General features: G+C 49.0%; 1 non-coding gene and 1 pseudogene across 1 annotated transcript; both read left to right on the forward strand.

Moving 5' to 3' along the window:
- The first annotated feature begins 13834 nt into the window (after positions 1-13834).
- Positions 13835-15643, forward strand: LOC149520416 (18S ribosomal RNA; annotated as a pseudogene).
- Positions 15644-15940: 297 nt separating this feature from the next.
- On the forward strand, positions 15941-16096 carry LOC149520417 (5.8S ribosomal RNA). Its single transcript, XR_016326619.1, has one exon. It is a non-coding gene; the product is annotated as a 5.8S ribosomal RNA (ribosomal RNA).
- The last annotated feature ends 53 nt before the right edge of the window (positions 16097-16149 follow it).

Genomic DNA, 16149 nt, shown 5'->3' on the forward strand with positions numbered 1-16149 from the left:
ACGTCAGTCTGACTGCATGCCTGTGAACCGTTCACCAATACCCACACCTGGGCTTGGCTCAATTCTACCAAACCTAACATCGTGTCTGAGCCCTTGAAGTCCTTATCACTGCCCGTACCACTGTCCCGATCTAATTCCCCATGACCTGCACCTCGAGTAGGCCTCAAGGCTTGGTCCCCCCCGGCTGTCGGACCCTATCCCATTCCAACCCCAGGGCTAGTCTCGGCTTGCTTGCTGACCGTGACACATGGACATGCCTCGACCACCATCGAGACATGTTGGCCTTTGGTGTCGACACATGCTTCGACTGCCATCGACGCATGCTGGACCTTGGTGCGGGCAGTTCCCCTGAATAGCATCAGCCCTTGCTAGGTTACACACCTAGCGGCCGTACCTGGGCTCGAGTCCTGCACCCTACACACCACGATCGAGCAGTAGGTGGGTTCAAGGATATCTTCATGTTTTTGCAGTGCCAAAGCCATTTTCGTGGTCCATGAATTCATATGAGTGCTCCTCAAAACCCGTGCACCACGCATGGGTGTCCTTAGTCTGAGCCGAGCACAAATGACCACCATGACCGGGTGGTAGGTGGATTCAGGAACATCTTCATATTTCTGCAAAGCCAATGTCATTTTTATGGCCTGTGAATTCATATGAACACTCTCCCCCGCACACCATGCGTAGGTGTCCTGAGCTCGGGCCGAGCACATGCGCGCCACGATTGGGTGGTAGGTGGGTTTAGGCACATCTTCATATTTCTGCCATACCGATGCCATTTTTATGGGTTGTAAATTCATACAATGGTCCTCTAAGCCTTCATGTGAAGTTTCATGGAAAGATGACTTGTTTTCTATTTTTCACGATTTTTGAAATTTTTTACGATTCGAGATTTTTTGAAATTTTTTTAGAAGGAGTTTTGACCCCAAATTTGGTAATCTGATCCTTGTATTTTTTTTTCCATGCATAAAAAAATTCAGCTAAAAACTTGAACTGTAGAAGATTTTGTGACCATTTGAAAAAAGTGTCCTTATTTCGAACACTTGAATGGTTACTGGCAGCAAACCTGTAAAATCTCATATGCTCTTTAAGGGGGTGTGAGTTGTCGAGGTTTGTTGAGGTATAGGGGGTCAATATAAGGGCAAAGTACAAGCAACCATCGCACATCATGTGCGCACACCCCCCCGGACCCTCAATCGCTGGAACCTCCAATGCCACCGGTCAGGTTCTCCAACGATGCTTCAGCGATGGGGCCTCGGGCAAAAAAAATGCTACACCAGCACATGCCTGAGCCCAGCATGTGCACCGTGGCTCAAAATTGAACTTCGGCCAAGGCCTCGACCATCAACGGCACATGATGGCGCATGGTGATGACTCATGCATTGACCATCATCAGCACAGGCAGCCCTTTGGTACAGGCACTTGCCTTGACCGCCATCGACACAAGCTGGCCCTTGGAATAGGCACTTGGCTCGACCACCATCGACACATGCATGCCTCGATGAGCATCGGTAAAAGATGGCCCTTGGTGCGAGCGGTTGCCTCGAGCACCATCGACATGTGTTGGGCCTTGGTGTGAGCACATGCCTCGACCACCATCATCACAAGCTGGCCACTGGTACGGGCACTTGCTTGGACCACCATCACACGTGCCATGCCTTGATCAGCATTGATAGAAGATGGTCCCTGGTGCATGCGGTTGCCTCGAACACCATCGGCACTTGCTGGGCCTTGGTGCGGGTGGTTACCTCGAGCACCATCGGCACAAGCCGACCCTTAGTATGGGTGTCACGGGCTCTGACCTTAGACTCAAAATTCATGTGGCCTTAGGCTGGGAATCTCCTGCCTAAGTCAACCTAAAACATAAGCGTGCGGGCACTAGAACAATGGGAAGGGCTGATTACGCAAGTTAAAGAGAAACAGGATAACTAGGCAGAATGCTGGAATATGCTGTGTATTACTAAAACAGAAGTGTTTGATGGTGTACAAATGAGGGTGGAGCAGCCCTCTATTTATAGTTGAGGCTCCAGCTACACTTATGGTAATATCCCTAGAATAAAGGCTAAAATCAAGGGATTATACAGATTACAATCAATCAGGATTGTAACTCCTGATTTCTAGGGTCAACCAAATCTGCCAGGAGGCTCTTGCTAATCCTACAAGTTATCAGAATGTTCACTTGTGAATCTAGCTCCTTAAGCCCTTCTGGATGTGGTGCGGGTAGGCTGTAAGCCAAGCCTTGGTCTCACGGGTTGGCCTGCAAGGTAGGCGAGTGTTCTGACCTCGTCTCTTAGGCCTTGCACGTGAATACCCGCTAGCGTGCTTGGTGTGCGGGCCTCAACCTCTGGCTCGTATGCTGGTGCATCTGATGTGCCTGGCGTGCCTGCCCAAGGTGTGACATTTTCCCCTACCTGATTGTGCAATGCCCTTGTTGCATCCTTTGCATGGTACCACCTAATCTGGTCCTCAAACTACCATAAGTCCTCTACTGGTTCCTAGCTTGCCTCACTATCTGGAAGATTCTTCCAGCACACCAAGTACTCTTGTCTTGGTTGGTAGTTCTTCTATCTCACCTCTCAGTCAGCTATGATGTTATGGACCTCGTTCTTATATGAGGCCCTTGCTCCCAATGGCGCACACTTTGACTTTACCCATCCTGGATCTCCCTCATCCTTATGGAACGACTTGAGCATGCTTACATGGAACACTGGGTGTACCCTTGGCTTGGGTGGCATATCCAGCTTGTAGGCAAACTTGCCTACTTTCTTGACTAATCGAAAAGGTCTTTCATACCTCTGGACTAGGCCTTTGTGCAGCCCCTTGTGGTGCACAATGGGATGCAGCTTCACCAACACTAAGTCTTCAACCTGAAACTGCACATCTCACCTATTCTGGTCTGCCCACTTCTTCGACGTCTTTGCTGCCTTGTGTAGACAGACAAACTTTGGCCAAGTCAGTTTGCTCCTGCCATGCCTTGGTAAACTCGTATGCTGCTAGATTCAACCCTGTATAACCTACGACAATCAAACCGGGTGTTAGTGGTTGTTGCCCTGTCACAACCTCGAATGGGCTCTGGTTTGTTACCTTGCTCCTTTGCAAGTTATAGGAAAACTGCGTAACATCTAGCAGCTTTGGCCAGTCCCGTTGCGTGGCACTCACATAGTGCCTATGGTAGACCTCCAATAGTCCATTCACACATTCTGTCTGCCCATTGGTCTATGGATGCATGCTGGTGGAAAAGTTCAAGTCTGACCCCAATAGCTTGAACAATTCAGTCCAGAACCTGCCCGTGAAATGCCTGTCTCGATCACTAACAATGGTCCTCGACATTCCCCAGTACTTAACCATGTTCTTCAGGAACAATCGAGTTGCCTCCTCTACTGGGCACTCCTTGGTTGCTGGAATGAAGATTCCATACTTGGAAAACCTGTCCACCACTACCATGATGCTTCCAAACCCCTTCACTTTGGGTAAACTGACTATAAAGTCTAGAGAAACACTCTCCCATGGTTACTCTGGCACTGGCAATGGCTCCAATAAACCGTTTGGTTTCTTGAGCTCCACCTTGTCCTATTGACACACAAGACAAGTCTTCATATAGGCCTCCACATCGTCTCTCATGTGCGGCCAATAGTATCGGTCCTCGATCAGCGCCATGGTACGGCTCACTCTTGGGTGTCTAGCCCACCTTGAATCATGGCATTCTTGCAAAACTTCCTTGTGGAGCTTCCCATGCTGTGGCACAAACAGTCTATTGCCCCCGGTGTAAAACAAACCATCCTATATTCAAAATTGCCTAGTCTTACCTTGCTAGGCGTACTCCATAAGAGCCTTGGCTGTAGGATCATGCACAAGTCCCTCCTTGATGCGCGATACTAGTGACCCCTCTGGTTGGCTAATGGCAGCAAGGTTAGCCTTTCTGCTCAGGGCGTCTGCCACTAAGTTTGCCCATCCTAGCTTGTACTCCATCTAAAAGTCAAATTTCGTAAGAAAATCTTGCCTTCTCGCCTGCTTAGGGGACAACTTCTTCTGCATCTGGAAGTAGCTGGTTGCCACATTGTCCATCCTAACCATGAGCCTTGACCCCAATAGGTAATGGCACCAAGTACGTAAGCAGTGCGTTACTGCAGTCATCTCCTTCTCTTAGACCGTGTATTTGCGCTCAGTCTCGTTTAGCTTCTTACTTTTGAATGTAATTAGATGTCCTTCCTACATCAACACGCCCCATATGGTAAAGTCTGATGCATCTGTATGCACCTCATACGGCTTGGCATGGTCTGACAAGGCTAAGACTGGCTCCTCGGTCACAGCCTGCTTCAACCTATGAAAGGCTTCCTAGCACCCTACGCTCCACTCTCATGCTTTCCCTTTCTTGAGCAAGTCAGTCAATGGCGTGGCTATTGCTGAGTGACCTTTGATGAAGTGCCTATAGTAGTTAACCAGCCTAAGGAATGATCTAAACTCAGTGACCTTGGCTGGTAGTTGCCACTCCAGGATAACGTGCACCTTGCCTTCATCCATGTGTATCCTGCCACCTCCCACTATGTGGCCTAGGAATGGGATCTCCTGCTGGGTAAATGAACACTTCTCACTCTTGAAAAATAGCTTGTGCACCCATAACACCTTGAACACCTATCTCAAGTGGTCTATATGCTCTCCCAAGGTCTGGCTGTAGATCACAATGTCATCCAAATAAACCACAATAAATTGATCAAGGAACGACTAAAGTACCTTGTTCATAAGGGTGTAGAATGTTGCTGGGGCATTCGTGAGTCTGAAAGGCATCACCAAGAACTCATACAAACCATACCATGTGACACATGCTATCTTGGGCTCATCTCCCTCCGTGATCCTAACTTGGTAGTAGCCTGACCTCAAATCCAGCTTGGTGAACCACCTTGCACTCCTAAGTTGGTCGAACAAGTCTACAATGAGTGGGATGGGGTACTTGTTCTTGACGGTCAGCTTGTTCAAAGCCCAGTAGTCTATGGACAGCCACAATGACCCATCATGCTTACGCTGGAATAGAACCAATGCACCATATGGTGCCTTCGATGGCCTGATGAAGCCAGCATCAACTAACTCTTTGAGCTACTTCCTCAACTCCTCCAACTCTGGTGGGGACATTCGATAAGGGGCTCTAACTAGTGGCTTGGCCTCAGACACCAGCTCGATCTTATGGTCCACCTCCCTTTTAGGTGGTAGCTGGCTAGGTAGCTTTGTGAGCATCACATCACTGAAAGTCTTCAGCACCTTTAGTACCTCCAAAGGTGACTCAGTCTCCCTCTCTTTTGGTTCCTCATACTTCAGGGCTGCCAAGAAGGTGTCTTCTTGTCTGCTTACCATCTTGGCAAATTGGATGGCTGACACCACCTGTGACCCAACTTCAGACCCTCTCTTCAATGGCACAAGGCATTGGCACCGTGCATCCAGGATGCAAACACAATCGGTAAAAGGCATAAGGAGGATGTTAATCCGAACAAGGAAATCCAACACAATCACAAACTCATAGTCATCAAGGGGTATTATCTCTATGGTCTCTTTGCCTTTCCAGTCTCCAAGCTGCAACTCCACTCCCCGCGCTACTCCAATGGCTGGAACCTCCTTAGAGTTCACCGTTTTAATGGTACCAATCCTTTTCTGCACCTTCGGTCTGAGCTTTCGAGCTCCATCACCTGAAATAAAAAGGTGTGAGGCACCTGTGTCTACCAGTGCGCTCATCTTCTGACTCGGTAACCATCAAATCTGTAAACATCAAGCCTTTTGGCTTACGGCTCCCCTTACTCTTGATAGTATTGAGCACCAATGACCTAAGCTTTACTGCTTTTGTCTCTGGCTCCTCATCAGATTCCTTGTCTATATCAGCCAGCTTGCCCTTTTACAGGCAATTATGTGCTATGTGGCTCCCTCCACATAGGTAGCATGCTAGTGGCTCTCGGTCCCCCTTTGCTTTCCCCTTGCCTACTGGTGGTTTCCTCTCGCCATCTTTGGTTGAATGATCTCGGTCTACATCCTTCAACTCCTAGTCATGATCTTTCCCCTTGGATTGTTTCTTTCAGTCCCTATCGTCCCTGCCTTTACCCTTGGGCTTGGAAGACTCGAACTTGTTCAAAGGCTTGAACTCTATCAAGGCCTCAGCAGTAGTCATGGCTTTAGCCAAGTCATGAACTCCCTTCCGTTGTAGTACATGCTTCACCCATGACTTCAGCCCATCCATGAAAGCAAATAAGGCATCCTTCTTGCCTAGATCCGAGATCTGTAGCATCAGTTCAGAGAATTTCTAGACATACTCCCTTATGTCCCCTTGCTAGCTCAACCTGGTAACTTTGCCCGCGCCTCATCATCGGCATACTTCGGGTCAAATTACTCTTTGAACACTTTTTGGAACTCTGCCCAAGTTCCAATCTTGGTGCTCCCACACCTAACATCATCACACCTGTGCCTCCACCACACTACATAGCAGCGGTGCTTACCTTTATCGCCTGGTCTTGCATGCCCATGGCTTGAAAGTACTGCTCCATACCCTATAGGTAGTTGTCTACTTCCTTGGCTGCCCTAGTCCCCTTGAACTCCTTAGGCTTGGGCACATCCAATCTGGACTTAGACACTCTAGCAAACATGCCATTACCAATGGCAGTTTTGCAAGTAACGAGCTCACTGGCAAGCTCCTTCATCCATTGCCGCATGGCCTCCATGCCATGGCGCATGGTCTCTATGCCATCACGCAAGGTCAGCACTTCAGCCTCCAAGGCCTCAGTCTTTTGGGTGATCACATCTATGCCTTTGTTGAGAGCAGCTTGCAGCTCACCTTGGATCTCCTTCCCTATGGAGTCTAGTGATGCAATGTGAGTCTCCACTTCTTCAAGCTTCTCCCCCATGTCGTCTATGGTCACCTCCACCTTGGCCAGCCTACCGTCCATGGTAGACCATATATCTCTTGAACTGGCTTTACTACCTCTTCCATGCCCCTGTTCCTGGGCCTCTGGTTGTTGGTTAGCAACATCACTTTGGGATGCCATCTCCTCAATCACGATATAACCTGCATAACATAAACACATAGAATCAAACTTGCTCTGATACCAATTGTCATGGGCTCTGATCTTAGACTCAGAATCTGTACGACCTTAGGCTTGGAATCTCCTCCTTTATGCCTAAGTCAGCCTAAAACACAAGCGTGCGGGCAATAGAACAAAGGGAAGGGCTGATTACGCAAGTTAAAGAAAAATAGGATAACAAGGCAAAATGCTAGAATATGCTGTGTATTCACTGAAACAGAAGTGTTTGATGGTGTACAAATGAGGGTGAAGCAACCCTCTATTTATTGTTGAGGCTCCAGCTACACTTAATGGTAATATCCCTAGAATAAATGATAAAATCAAGGGATTATATAGATTACAATCAATCAGGATTCTAACTCCTGATTTTTAGGGTCAACCAAATCTGCCAGGAGGCTCCTGCTGATCCTACAAGCTTTCAAAATGTTCACTTACGAATCTAGCTCTTTGAGCCCTTCTGGATGTGGTACAGGTAGCCTACATGCCAGGGCTTGGTCTCACGGGCTGGCCTGCAAGCTAGGCAGGCGTTCTGACCTCGTCTCCTAGGCCTTGCACGTGAATACCTGCCAGTGCACCTGGTGTGCGGGCCTCAACCTCTGGCTCGTGTGCTGGTGCATTTGATGTGATTGGCATGCCCGCCCAGGGCATAACATTCTCCCCCACCTGATTGTGCAATGCCCTCGTTGCATCCTCTACATGGTACCGCCTGATCTGGTCTCCAAACCGCCATAAGTCCTCTACTAGTTCTCAGCTTGCCTCACTGTTTAAAAGTTCCTTCCAACGCACCAAGTACTCTTGTCTTGGTCGGTAGTTCTTTCGTCTCTCCTCTAGATTAGCTATGATGCTATGGACCTCCTTCTCATATGAGGCCCTTGCTCCTAATGGTGTACGTTGTGACTCTGCCCATCCTGGCTCTCCCTCATCCTCGTGGAACGGCTTGAGCATGCTTACATGAAACACCGGATGTACCTTTGGCTTAGGTGGCATATCCAGCTTGTAGGCAACCTTGCCTACCCTCTTGACTATTTGAAAAGGTCCTTCATACCTTCGAACTAGGCCTTTGTGCATCCCCCTGTGTCACACAATGGGATGCAGCTTCACCAACACCAAGTCTCCAACTTAGAACTGCACGTCCTGCCTGTTCTGCTCTGCCCACTTCTTCGACCTCTTTGGCACCTTGTGTAGACAGACTCTGGCCAAGTCAGTTTGCTCCAACAATGCCTTGGCAAACTTGTATGCTACTGGATTCGGCCCTGTATAACCTACAGCAATCAAACTAGGTGTTAGTGGTTGTTACCCTGTCATAACCTCAAATGGGCTCTGGTTTGTTGCCTCGCTCCTTTGCAAATTGTAGGAAAATTGCACAACATCTAGCAACTTTGGCCAATCCCATTGTGTGGCACTCACATAGTGCCTGAGGTAGACCTACAATAGTCCATTCACACGTTTTGTCTACCCATCGATCTACAAATGCATGCTGGTGGAAAAGTTCAAGTCTGACCCCAATAGCTTGAACAATTCAGTCCAGAACCTACCCATGAAATGCTCGTCCCGATCACTGACAATGGTCCTCGGCATTCCTCAGTACTTAACCATGTTCTTCAGGAACAATCGAGCTGCCTTCTCGACTGGGCACTCTTTGGTTGCTGGAATGAAGATTTAATACTTGGAAAACCTGTCCACCACTACAATGATGCTTCCAAACCCCTCTAATTTGGGTAGACCGACTATAAAGTCTAGAGAAACACTCTCCCATGGTCGCTCTGGCATTGGCAATGGCTCCAAGAGACCACCTGGTTTCTTGATCTCCACCTTGTCCTGTTGGCACACAAGATAAGTTTTCACATAGGCCTCCATATCGTCCCTCATGTGCAGCCAGTAGTACCGATCCTCGATTAGCACCAAGGTACGGGTCACTCCTGGTTGTCTAGCCCACCTTGAATCATGGCATTCTTGCAAAACTTCCTTGCAGAGCTTTTCGTGCTGCGGCACAAATAGTTTACTTCCTTTGGGATTTGAATCTAGAGGTGTCAAAAAAGTTACCACAGGGATAATTGGCTTCTGGTAGCCAATCGTTCATAGCGACATTACTTTTTGATCCTTCGATGTCGGCTCTTCCTATCATTGTGAAGCAGAATTCACCAAGTGTTGGATTGTTCACCCACCAATAGGGAAAGTGAGCTGGGTTTAGATCGTCGTGAGACAGGTTGGTTTTACCCTATTGATGGCGGCGTCGCGATAGTAATTCAACTTAGTATGAGAGGAACAGTTGATTCACACAATTGGTCATCGCACTTGGTTGAAAAGCCAGTGGCGTGAAGCTACCATGCGTTGGATTATGACTGAATGCCTTTAAGTCAAAATCTAGGCTAGAAGTGATGCGCGTGCCCCCTACCTGATTGTCGACCCATAGTAGGGGCCCATGGCCCCTAAGGGCATGTGTCGTAGGTGCAGCTACTGCAACGAACGAGCCACGCGGGCCTCCTTGGAGCTCAATTCCCACCGAGCGGCCGATAGAATGCTTTGCAGATGACTTCAATACGTGATAGGGTATTGCAAGTGGTAGAGTGGCCTTGCTTCCACCATCCATTGAGATTTAGCCCTTTGTCGTTTTGATTCGTACCTCCCCTCTCCCCCTCCCTTCCCCAACCGACCTTCTTTCTTTTTATGCCACCCCCCTCCGAGGTTGGGCATGACCTAAGGCCTTCTGTCCCTCAATCCTGATTGGGATTGAACTCTGTATGCCTAAGTCAACCTATAAAACGAGCGTGCGGGCACTGAGCCAACCAAAAAAGGCAGAATGAGCAAGTTGAGGATCAGTCGGGTCCCCCTCTGCGTACTGTCGATCTTGCTACCATAACCCTCGGTCTGATTAGAGCTTAGACTGGGAATGAACTTTGTATGCCTAAGTCAACCTACAAAACAAGCGTGCGGGCACTAAGCAGGCTAGAGAGGTAGAATACGCAAGTTGAGGATCGGTCGGTCCCCCTCTGTGTTGCAGATCCTGCAGGCTTTCTATATGGTTTTGGTTTGGCCCCACTCCTTGAGACCACCTGGATGCAGTCTGAACATGTTGTGACTTCGTCCCGGTGTCACGAACAGGTTGAACTTCCAAGTGGGCGGTCTAGACAACAATAGCAATGACTATTGTTGGAACCCCCGCCTCTGTGTACGGTGCTCGAGCCTTGGCCACTAAGGCACGGGCCTCAACTCTTGGTGCGTACTCCCATGGCGCGACACTGGCACTTGGTACGGGCTGCTGCCTCGGACACCCCTAGTTTACCTACATGCCCGTACCTTGATTATTAATGCCTGCACGTTAGTCTGACTGCGTGCCCGTGCACTGCTCACCAACACCTATACCTAGGCTTGGCTCAATTCTACTAAACCTAACACCGTGTCTGAGCCCCTGGAGTCCTGATCACTGCCCGTACCACTGTCCTAATCCAGTTCCCCATGACCTGCACCTCGAGTAGGCCTTAAGGCCTGGTCCCTCCGACTGTCGGACCCTATCCCACTACAACCCTAGGGCCAGTCCCAGCTTGCTTGCTGACCGTGACACATGCACATGCCTCGACCACCATCGAGACATGTTGGCCCTTGGTCTCGACACATGCTGGACATTGGTGTGGGTAGTTCCCTCGAACAGCATCGGCCTGTGCTGGGTTACTTACCAAGCGGTCGCACCTAGGCCTAGGCCAAGGCCAAGGCCGTGCACCTTGCACACCACGATCGGGTAGTAGGTGGTTTTAGGGATATCTTCATGTTTCTGCAGTGCCAAAGCCATTTTTGTGGTCCATGAATTCATATCAGTACTCCTCAATGCCCGCGCACCACGCGCGGGTGTCCTTAGCTCGGGCCAAGCACAAATGATCACCACGATCGGATAATAGGTGGGTTTAGAAACATCTTCATATTTCTGCCATGCCAATGCCATTTTTATGGCCAGTGAATTCATATGAGCACTCCCCAGCACCTGCACACCACGCGAGGGTGTCCTAAGCCCGAGCCGAGCACATGTGTGCCACGATCGGGTGATAGGTGGATTTAGGCACATCTTTATATTTCTACCATGCGAATGCCATTTTTATGGCTTGTAAATTCATACAATGGTCCCCTAAGCCATCATGTGAAGTTTCATGCCAAGATGACTCGTTTTTTATTTTTCATGATTTTTGAAATTTTTTTTGGTTCGGGATTTTTCAAAATACTTTTATAAGGAGTTTTAGCCCCAAATTTGGTAGATCTGATCCTTGTATTGTTTTTACTATGCATAAAAAAATTTAGCTAAAAACTCGAAGTGTACAAGATTTTGTGACCATTTGAAAAAAGTGTCCCCATTTCAGACACTTGAATGGTTACTGGCAGCAAACCTGTAAGATCTCATATGCTCTTTAAGGGAGTGTGAGTTGTCGAGGTTTGTTGAGGGATAGAGGGTCAATATAAGGGCCAAGTACAAGCACCCATCGCACATCATGTGCGTACACCCCCCCAAACCCTCAATTGTCGGAACCCCCAATACCGTCGGTCAGGTTCTCCAACGATGCTACGGTGATGGTGCCTCGGGCAAAAAAAATGCTGCACCAGCACATGCCCAAGCCCAGCATGTGTACCATGGCTCAAAATCAAACTTTGACCATGGCCTCAACCATCAATGGCACGTGATGGCGTATGGTGATGGCACATGTATGAACCGTCATCAGTACAGGCAACCCTTGGGTACAAGCACTTGCCTTGACTGCCATCAGCACAAACTGGCCCTTGGAACAAGCACTTGCCTTGACTACCATCGACACATGCATGCCTTGATGAGCATCAATAGAGGATGGCCCTTGGTGCGGGTGGTTGCATCGAGCACCATCGGCACATGTTGGGCCTTGGTGCGGGCACATGCCATGACCACCATTATCACAAGCTAGCCATTGGTATGGGTGCTTGCCTGGACCACCATCGGCATGTGCCATACCTCGATCAGCATCGATAAAAGATGGTCTCTGGTGCGAGTGGTTGCCTCAAGCACTATCGGCATAAGCCGGCCCTTGGTGCGAGCACTTGCCTCGATAACCATCGGTGCCCCTGGTGTGGGCGATTGCATTGAACACCATCGGCACATGCTGGGCCTTGGTGTGGGCAGTTGCCTCAAACATCATCGACACATGCTAGGCCTTGGTGCAGGCACATGCCTCGACCACCATCGACACAAACCAACCCTTGGTATGGGCACTTACCTTTATCACCATGGGCACGTGCCATGCCTTGATCAGTATCGGTAGAAGATGGGCCCTGGTGTGAGCGGTTGCCTCGAACACCATCGGTACGTGCTGGGCCACGAGTAGATGCCACAACCACCATCGGTGCATGCATGCCTCAATCAGCATTGCGCACAAGCTGGAATCAATGCGGCCACCTACCTCGATCAGTATAGGCAGAAGATGGCCCTTGGTGTGGGCAGTCGCATCGAACACCATCGGCACGCACTGGCCCTTGGTGCGGGCACATGCCTTAACCACCATTGGCACCTACTCACCCTCGATGCGGGATATGCCTGTTTGGAAAAAGTGTCCCCGTTTCAAACACTTTAAGGTCTACTAGTGGCATATCTGTAAAATCTCTAATGCTCTTTAGGGGGTAGTGGTCCGGCACCCCCTCTCCCTCCCCTACGAAAAGAATAGGTGTGCGTGATGGGCCTCCCATTGCGTACACCCAGGGCAACATCCCTTAAGTGAAATATAGGGTGTAAATGCCTTTCAACCATTTTATCCGATGATTGGTTGCTCCGGTGACCGATAGGCGCCCAAGACCTCGACCGGTTGGTGTGCATGTGAAAAAAGAGAGCCAAGCTCAAGCTCGTGCACGTGGCAGATGTTACCCTAGACCCCAGACCAAGTCTTTGAATTGGGCAATGGCTCCCTGGGGTGGTGCGAGCAGAAGCTGCGATTACGAGCATGGCCCAGCCAAGTCTTTTGGTATTTGATGGTCTCGAGGTCCCTTCTCGTCGACCATAAAAATGCCTTGGCTTTGATGAGGTCGTGCACACAGCCGATGCTACCCAAAACCCTAGGAGCAAGTCCCTGAATCGAGCAACGTCCCCCTGGGGTGGTGCCAGCAGAGCTCGTATGTGCAGTCATGGCCAGGCCAAGCAGTGGTTGTATCGCATCGTTGTTGCCTGTCGGATGGTAGGGGCAGACTCATGCCCCTTGCTTGTGTTTTTCCCATGCCAAGCGGTTGTGGCATGGCCTCGCACATCATTTCCTCACTTGCTCATCCAATAATTGATCGGGTGGGTTGTGGACTGATGCGCGTGGATGCTGTCACTTGTACCTAATAGGCATATGAGTGGTGCTATGGTTATGCATGTTGGCAGGCTCCGTGCTCGATGCATCGAACTGTCGACCTATCATCATCTTCAATCTTCCCTCATGCGGTCGTCATACCCTGAGGGTGCGATCGGGATCCTGTGCTACATACCCGAATCGATGGAAACCAGATGTCTCGCCATCCCTCATCCGTCTCATGTCCTGAGGGGCTACGGGTCGAACGTCAATCTTGGTCGGTGTCCCAAGCGTGCCACCCAATCCTTCATGGCCACATTGGTGCACCGGTGTTCGATCGTGCTCTCAGATGCGGAATGTTTAGCGGGCGCGAGCTCTCAACCCCCGTTCGTCCGATGCTATGCATTTCACGTGCCCGACACGCACGATGCTTGCACTTAGTGTTGGGCTCTCTCTATCATTCGATCGGTGCATCGAGGCTCACGTGGTGCCAATGTCCTGAACGAATGCTACTTGGTTAATCCTGCCAGTAGTCATATGCTTGTCTCAAAGATTAAGCCATTCGTGTGTAAGTATGAACTAATTCAGACTGTGAAACTGTGAATGGCTTATTAAATCAGTTATAGTTTGCTTGATGGTATCTATTACTCAAATAATCGTAGTAATTCTAGAGCCAATACGTGCAACAAACCCTAACTTTTGGAAGGGATGCATTTACTAGATAAAAGGTCAATGCGGGCTATGCCCGTTGCTCTGATGATTCATGATAACTCGATGGATCGCACGACCTTTGTGCCAGTGACACGTCATTCAAATTTTTGCCCTATCAACTTTTGATGGTAGGATAGTGGCCTACTATGGTGGTGACGGGGTGATGGAGAATTAGGGTTCGATTCCTGAGAGGGAGCCCGAGAAACGGCTACCACATCCAAGGAAGGCAGCAGGCATGCAAATTACCCAATTCTGACATAAGGAGGTAGTAACAATAAATAACAATATCGGGCTTTATGAGTCTGGTAATTAGAATGAGTACAATCTAAATCCCTTAACGAGGATCCATTGGAGGGCTAGTCTGGTGCTAGTAGCCGCATTAATTCCAGCTCCAATAGTGTATATTTAAGTTGTTACAGTTAAAAAGCTCATAGTTGGAACTAGGGTTAGGTCGTCCGGTCTGCCTCACAGTGAGCATCGATCTACTCGTCCCTACTACTGGTGATGCACTTTTAGAATTAATATCCCGGGTCGTTCTTTCGATGCTGTTGCTTTGAAGAAATTAGAGTGCTCAAAGTAGGCCTACGCTTGTATACATTAGCATGGGATAACATCATAAGATTTCGATCTTATTATGTTGGCCTTCGGATCGGAGTAATGATTAATAGGGACAATCGGGGGCATTCGTATTTCATAGTCAGAGGTGAAATTCTTGGATTTATGAAAAACGAACAACTGTGAAAGTATTTGCCAAAGATGTTTTCATTAATCAAGAATGAAAGTTGGGGGCTCGAAGACGATCAGATACTGTCCTAGTCTCAACCATAAATGATGCTGACCAGGGATTGATGGATGTTACTTTTAGGACTCCGTCAGCACCTTATGAGAAATCAAAGTCTTTGGGTTTTGAGGGCAGTATGGTCGCAAGGTTGAAACTTAAAGGAATTGATGGAATGGCACCACCAGGAGTGGAGCCTGTGGCATAATTTGACTCAACGCAGGGAAACTTATGAGGTTCAGACATTATAAGGATTGACAGACTGAGAGCTTTTTCTTGATTCTATGGGTGGTGGTGCATGGCTGTTCTTAGTTGGTGGAGCGATTTGTTTGGTTAATTTCATTAACATACGAGACCTCAGCCTGCTAACTAGCTACTTGGAGGTAAGCCTTCATGGCTAGCTTCGTAGAGGGACTATGGCCACGTAGGCCAAGGAAGTTTGAGGCAATGACAGGTCTGTGATGCCCTTAAATGTTTCTGGGCCGCACGTGCACTACAATGATGTATTCAATGAGTTTATAGCCTTGGTCGACAGGCCCGAGTAATCTTTAAAATTTCATCATGATGGGGATAGATCATTGCAATTGTTGCTCTTCAACAAGGAATTCCTAGTAAGTGCAAGTCATCAGCTCACGTTGACTAAGTCCCTGCCTTTCATACACACCGCTCGTCACTCCTACTGATTGAATGATCCGGTGAAGTGTTCGGATCGCGGCAATGTGGACGGTTCACTGCCCGCAACATCGCTAGAAGTCCACTGAACCTTATCATTTAGAGGAAGGAGAAGTCGTAACAAGGTTTCTGTAGGTGAACCTATGGAAGGATCATTGTCGAAACCCCACTCAACGGATGACCCACGGACGCGTTAATGAAACACCGAGGGGGCAAGGGTCCCCCCATGCCCCGAGCCCCTTTCGACCCTGGGTGGGTGTGACGATCGCTTCGTGCCCCCTATCAGGCAAGCGAAACGATCGACATCGTCTCCCTCGCTGTCGAACAATGAACTCCTAACATGAATCGTGCCAAAGAACTGAAATGAAAACAAAGCCCGTGCATCGTCACCATCCCGTTTGCGGTACGTGTGGGAGGGGGGGCGTCTGACTCCTTTTGTCATGAAAAAATGAAATGACTCTCGGCAACGGATATCTCAGCTCTCGCATCAATGAAGAATGTAGCGAAATGTAATACTTGGTGTGAATTGAAGAATCCCGTGAACCATCAAGTTTTTCAATGCAAGTTACGCCCCAAGCCATAAGGCTGAGGGCACGCCTGCCTGGGTGTCATGCACCATCACCCCCCTCGACCCCCTACCCATCGAGCTCCGGGGGAAGGGGGC

This window comes from Durio zibethinus, chromosome 1 (assembly GCF_047325235.1).
Source record: "Durio zibethinus cultivar Kanyao isolate XHJ-2024 chromosome 1, ASM4732523v1, whole genome shotgun sequence".
NCBI classification, from domain to species: domain Eukaryota; kingdom Viridiplantae; phylum Streptophyta; class Magnoliopsida; order Malvales; family Malvaceae; genus Durio; species Durio zibethinus.